The sequence below is a fragment of the Salmo trutta genome, chromosome 16, assembly GCF_901001165.1.
Source record: "Salmo trutta chromosome 16, fSalTru1.1, whole genome shotgun sequence".
NCBI lineage: Eukaryota > Metazoa > Chordata > Actinopteri > Salmoniformes > Salmonidae > Salmo > Salmo trutta.
In genome coordinates, this window is record NC_042972.1 from 39,820,051 (window position 1) to 39,827,130 (window position 7,080).

General features: G+C 42.7%; 1 protein-coding gene across 1 annotated transcript in view; it reads right to left on the reverse strand.

Moving 5' to 3' along the window:
* LOC115150747 (rap1 GTPase-activating protein 1) overlaps positions 1-6,512 on the reverse strand; it is a 169,455-nt gene extending 162,943 nt beyond the window's left edge. The window contains exon 1 of the mRNA XM_029694359.1: positions 6,132-6,512. The gene's annotated coding sequence lies outside the window, so the exon portion shown is untranslated. The remainder of the gene's footprint in view (positions 1-6,131) is intronic.
* Positions 6,513-7,080: the final 568 nt, after the last annotated feature.

A 7,080-nucleotide genomic window follows, 5' to 3' on the forward strand; every position in this document is an offset into this window, starting at 1 on the left:
TGTTTTGGTTAGTGATTATTGTCTTATCTCACTATAGAGCCTCCAGCCCTGCTCAATATGCCTCAGCTAACCCTCTTGTCCCACCTCCTACACATGTGGTGACCACACCTGGTTTAATTGATATCTCTAGAGACAAAACCTCTCTCATCGTCACTCAATGCCTAGGTTTATCTCCACTGTACTCACATCCTACCATACCTTTGTCTGTACATTATTCATTGAATCTATTCTACCGCACCTAGAAACCTGCTCCTTTTACTCTCTGTTCCGAACGCACTAGACAACCAGTTCTGATAGCCTTTAGCTGTACCCTCATCCTACTCCTCCTCTGTTCCTCTGGTGATGTGGAGGTTAATCCAGGCCCTACAGTGCCTAGCTCCACTCCCATTCCCCAGGCGCTCTCATTTGTTGACTTCTGTAACAGTAAAAGCCTTAGTTTCATGCATGTTAACATTAGAAGCCTCCTCCTTAAGTTTGTTTTATTCACTGCTTTAGCACACTCTGCCAACTCGGATGTCCTAGTCGTGTCTGAATCCTGGCTTAGGAAGGCCACCAAAAACCCTGAAATGTCCATCCTTAACTATAACATTTTCTGACAAGATAGAACTGCCAAAGTGGGCGGAGTTGCAATCTATTGCAGAGATAGCCTGCAGAGTTCTGTTGTATTATCTAGGTCTGTGCCCAAACAATTGAGCTTCTACTTTTAAAGATCCACCTTTCAGAAACAAGTTTCTCACCGTTGCCGCTTGCTATAGACCACCTTCTGCGCCCAGATGTGCCCTGGACACCATATGTGAATTGATTGCCCCCAATCTATCTTCAGAGCTTGTGCTGTTAGGTGACCTAAACTGGGACATGCTTAACACCCCGGCCATCCTACAATCTAAGGTGATGCCCTCAATCTCAAACAAATGATCAATGAACCTACCAGGTACAACCCCAAATCTGTAAACACAGGCAACCTCATAGATATCATCCTAACCAACCTGCCCTCCAAATACACCTCTGCTGTCTTCAACCAGGATCTCAGCGCGATCACTGCCTCATCGCCTGCGTCTGTAATGGGTCTGCGGTCAAACGACAACCCCTCATCACTGTCAAACGCTCCCTAAAGCACTTCAGCGAGTAGGCCTTTCTAATCGACCTGGCCGGGGTATCCGGGAAGGATATTGACCTCATTCCGTCAGTAGAAGATGCCTGGTTATTCTTTAAAAGGGCTTTCCTCACAATCTTAAAGAAACATACCCCATTTAAAAAAATGAACCAGGAACAGATATAGCCCTTGGTTCACTCCAGACCTGACTGCCCTTGACCAGCAAAAAAACGTCCCGTGGCGTACTGCATTAGAATCAAATAGCCCAGCGATATGCAACTTTTCAGGGAAGTTAGGAACCAATATACACAGTCAGTTAGGAAAGCAAAGGCTTTTTAAAACAGAAATTTGCATCCTGCAGCACAAACTCCAAAAAGTTCTGGGACACTGTAAAGTCCATGGAGAATAAGAGCACCTCCTCCCAGCTGCCCACTGCACTGAGGCTAGGAAACACTGTCACCACCGATAAATCCATGATAATTGAGAATTTCAATAAGCATTTTTCTACGCCTGGCCATGTTTTCCACTTGGCAACCCCTACCCTGGTCAACAACCCTGCACCCCCCACAGCAACTTGCCCAAGCCTCCCCCATTTCTCCTTCACCCAAATCCAGATAGCTGATGTTCTGAAATAGCTGCAAAATCTGGACCCCTACAAATCAGCCGGGCTAGACAATCTGGACCCTCTCTTTCTAAAATGATCAGCCGAAATTGTTGCAACCCCTATTACTAGCCTTTTCAACCTCTCTTTCGTATCGTCTGAGATCCCCAAAGATTGGAAAGCTGCCGCAGTCATCCCCCTCTTCAAAGGGGGAGACAATCTAGACTCAAACTGCTACAGACCTATATCTATCCTACCCTGACTTTCTAAGGTCTTCGAAAGCCAAGTTAACAGACAGATCACCGACCATTTCGAATCCCACCATACCTTCTCCACTATGCAATCTGGTTTCCGAGCTGGTAATGGGTGCACCTCAGCCATACTCAAGGTCCTAAACGATATCATAACCTCCATCGAAAAGAGACAATACTGTGCAGCTGTATTCATAGACCTGGCCAAGGCTTTTGACTCTGTCAATCACCACATTCTTATCGGCAGACTCAACAGCCTTGGCTTCTCAAATGACTGCCTCGCCTGGTTCACCAACTACTTCCCAGACAGAGTTCAGTGTGTCAAATCGGAGGGCCTGTTGTCCGGACCTCTGGCAGTCTCTATGGGGTGCCACAGGGTTCAACTCTCTGGCTGACTCTTTTCTCTGTATACATCAATAATGTCGCTCTTGCTGGTGGTGATTCTCTGATCCACCTCTACGCAGACGATACCATTCTGTATTCTTCTGGCCCTTCTTTGGACACTGTGTTGACAAACCTCCAGACGAGCTTCAATGCCATACAACTCTCCTTCCGTGGCCTCCAACTGCTCTTAAATGCAAGTAAAACTAAATGCATGCTCTTCAACTGCTCGCTACCAGCACCTGCATGCCCGTCCAGCATCACTACTCTGGACGGTTCTGACTTAGAATATGTGGACATCTACAGATACCTAGGTGTCTGGTTAGACTGTAAACTCTCCTTCCAGACTCACATTAAGCATTTCGAAATCAAAATTAAACCTAGAATCGGCTTCCTATTTCACAACAAAGCCTCCTTCACTTATGCTGCCAAACATACCATCGTAAAACTGACTATCCTACCGATCCTTGACTTCGGCGATGTAATTTGCAAAATAGCCTCCAACACTCTACTCAGCAAATTGGATGCGGTCTATCACAGTGCCATCTGTTTTGTTACTAAAGCCCCATATACTTCCCACCATTGCAACCTGTATGCTCTCGCTGGCTGGCCCTCGCTTTATATTTGTCATTTGCACACACTGTATATAGACTTTTTCTATTGTGTTACTGACTGTAAGTTTGTTTATTCCATGTGTAACTCTGTGTTGTTGTTTGTGTCGCACTGCTTTGCTTTATCTTGGCCAGGTCGCAGTTGTAAATGAGAACTTGTTCTCAACTAGCCTACCTGGTTAAATAAAGGTGAAATAAATTAAAAATTAAAACATTTGGCTAAATATGATAGGCCTGCTAAAGTGAATCTAGGCTACCACCTGTGCTATAGGCAACCCTAAAAGACAGAGACAAAAAAATAGCCCTGAGTTAGCCTGCCCCAGAACAGTTTAGTTCTGAAGGATTTGTTGCCATAGAAATGTACCTGGCTAAAAGGTGAGCCACTTTCGTACAACCTCAGATAGAACTCAGAGCTGACCAAAGTTACCTAGCTAACTCCTCAAATAAACCTACCTGAGGTTATTTCTTAGAGGTACTTTTGTCTTGAGTGCTTATGTACTGTTTGTGAACTCCTCAAAAAGGAGCATGTTGTAACTAAAATGAAAATAAATGTAATGTTAACCTGTGGGCCCAGAAAATGTGCCTATTCAGTAGCGCACCAGAGATTTCAGGATTGTGGACAGTGGTAGAAAGCGCTGCCTGACAGCGAGTTTTAGCACCATGGCAGCAGAGAGCGCTACTGCAGGTGGGCCCGCCCCTCACACAAGCAGCACTCATAACGAGCAAATTCGAGACACCAGAGGGGTATACTACGTATTGGGTTTGAGGATTTAGCGAGGTAACTTTGATCCACTCTGAGTTCAACATTCAGTTCCCATTCAAGTCAAGACTGGCAGCCATTGCCATTGCCATAAACACATGAGTTTAACAGTCAAATTGCCAGGTTTAGAGTTTACAAAACCCTTCTATAGGTTATATGCATATTCAGTCATTGATTATATGTCTATGGCCAAAATGAAACAAGCTGTTCCACAGATAGAAGAAAGATCGATAGGAGTGGGGAAAAGGTGCTTTAGAGTATACCACTCTGGGAGAAGAGAAAGAACTGCGATGTTTGGCATGGGCTGCAGCATCAGGGGGAACGAATGCTCCTTCTGATTGTGATTATTGTTCCAATTTCCCTTTCCCTAAGTTTAGCATTGTAAAACAATAGGGAATAAAACGATCAATTAGATTAAACTGCAAGTGCTTCTTCAAGACTCCTGAATATACACCACAGAGTGTAGATTCTGAGATTGTTGAGTAGGTCGCAATGTTTTATGGTTAATCTTGAGTTCACTCTAATTTTCATTTTGCATAGAAGAATTAACACAGGCATGTTCCAGAATATAGAAAGAGGGATACATGGGTTCCAGCTCAAGTGTTTTTAAAGACAAACCTGGGAAATTTCAAGGCAATGGAATCTTAGTTTATATCTTTGCTTATTTAGCAGACTTATTTCAGGAAAATGTTGGGCTGATACCAATGAGGGATGCTCAGATGGCTCCTAAAGTATTGGCATATCTGCCAACAGATCATCTGGATGATGTTAACTTACTTAATTGCATAGAAAACTACTGGAGGGAGGGAGCGTTGTAGTTTTCCAAGGAACTTCATGACAACGTCTTAATATGGTAACAAGAGCAACGATGACAACATCACCAATGACAACAGTCTGTCCCTGAAATACACGGCCTCATAGGTACATCATCAAGTGGAATTTACATAAACAAACCAAAAACTGAACTAGGCCAACAGACTATCAGCATTGGCCAGCGGCAAAATTGAGCCGTCAGTAGGCTCCCACTCTTTCAGCAGAAAATAATGGAATTTTTCTGTTTTATTCCTGTGAAGTGTAGAGGCCCATTAATTACATCCAGAAGGTCAGTCTAGAAGGAAACAATAAGCAAATAGCTTTAGGACCCTGGACTACATAGCACCCAAGCAGCTGTCAGTTTCTCTTCACAGAGAGGAGGGGACAATGTAAGCCTATCCACCCATAAGCAACAGGGGAATACTATGTTGATGTTAAGGCTTGGAGACACTGACAGTCTTACATTTTTCTCTCAATATAAAATATCTCAATCCATGAATTTCTGGAGTGCAGTCTTTTTTTAACCTTAGTTAACAGACCTTCCTTGTTGTTGCAAATGGTTTGCACAAGCAATCAAAAACCCATACTGAATCAACTGCTAATTTGTTTTTCCAATTTCTGCTGAGACATAAGGCTGATGAAGCAAACTAACTGTGGATAGAGAGAGAGATAAAATCGTCTGCCTGCTTGCCCCCGCTCCACCGCAGCAGGCAGCACTGAGTCTAACTCTCATTGCTGAGATGGAAAAAATATCTCTGGCAATGATACAAACAGACAAGGGTCAGAGTCTCATTCACCAGGCTTATAGCTTGCACCCTAAGATAATTAGTCATAGTATACTGTAGATAAAACATCTAGATATGACTAACAGGTATTAGTACACTGAGCAACCCCTGGAAAAAAATGACTTTGACACTTGACCTAAAGCCAACTGTTTTTTAAATCAGCTTTTGTAACTGGAAATTAAGCCTTTATCCCTTTTCTGGATTGGGCCTTCAAGGATATATTTGGAAATCAAATCATGTATTTATCAACTGTAGTTGCCATCATAGTAAGGTAATAGGTATTCATGATCAACTGGAGGCCATGGACAGTACTATTACAGGTGCATAATAAGGAGCTGTGTGACACCTGCTATATGGACTTTATTTTACAGCGGGCCATACGTCTAAATGTTATTATTACAGTCTTATAACGTTAACTACCTGGTAACATGCCTACATAACAATATATCAACTGTTCTGTTTCATTGGGACTCATAGAGCAGAGTCGTGATATACAACTTGATATACCAGGTAGTAAGAAACTGTGTAGGCTGCTACATCATAAATAAAGGAGTTGCCACTCCTTACTGCGCTCTCGACAGGCTACTAGAGCGCAACAATGTATTGTGCTATGTACATCAGCGGAGCGTGTTATGGTCAGTGAAATAAACACGTGAGGGTTGTTTCGGTAGATCGTACGCTAATTTAAGTATAGCCTAACATAGAAGACAAATTAGATGGTTGAACGTTGCGCTTTATGAGACTTGATAATCAGTGAAAGGCAATAAAAACTACAACCATATGGGCACTATAAAATGCAACACGCCGACTATTAAAAAACAAAAACAATATCTTACCTTTTGGTGGAGCCCGTACGGCTGAATCCACTGGATGAATCGGTTATTGTATGTATGCTTGGCGCGCGACTAACCGCAATACAGGTGAACTCGTTGAAGGAAGGCTGCTTGCATTACTCAAAAAAAAAAAAACAGTTCATCGATGTTTCTTCAAGTCTCAAGCGTTTGGGTCGCTCTCAATGTTTAATTTGGCCAATTTTCCCTATTCAGAAAGCCTGAGCAGAGCAGTTGTGATGTTCGACAAATCCGCTCTCGACGTATCAGCGCAGATCTGGTACAGTGTAGCCTAACGTAGCAAGTGAAATAAACAGTTTTTCCTTGAGATCTTATAAAATATGCTGTCACTGTCACGTGCTCAATCCCCACAGACCTCTCAATACCCAATGTTCGATACACGCCAAATAGTAAGGTAGCAAAAAAAAGCCATCCCTACAGTGGAAGAATAAAGACTATCATATTTTATTATCGCCAATTAAAAAGTAATTGTCCAATCTCATTGACCAGCACTCACTTCCGTGGAAGGGAAGATGTGTTTGTAGGCTTAGCCTTTTAATATTTTCTCACTGTTGAAAAAAAATATCTATATTGATTGATCGATTGATTGATTAGTCATGTTTATGTTAACATACAGGCTACCTGCTGATAATCGTTATTCTCCTTGATAGAATACCAGAAGTAGATTGTTATCTTCCCTTTAGAAGGCTGCTCAAATTCTATACGTCCCCCCCCCCCCAAAAAAAATACTTATAGACCTAGAAAAATAGCATTGGCCAGCAGTTTGACACACCCATTGGCCCAGGGGGATACTGGCTCTCTTCTGATCTGACTACTTGACAGGACATGTACAGGGTGATCTACAGATGAAAACTTTTATTCAGTCCTCCCACCCTCTGCTCTGTTAAATATATCTCTGTTCTTTTACATCCCTCTCCTTTAACACCTGAAAGAC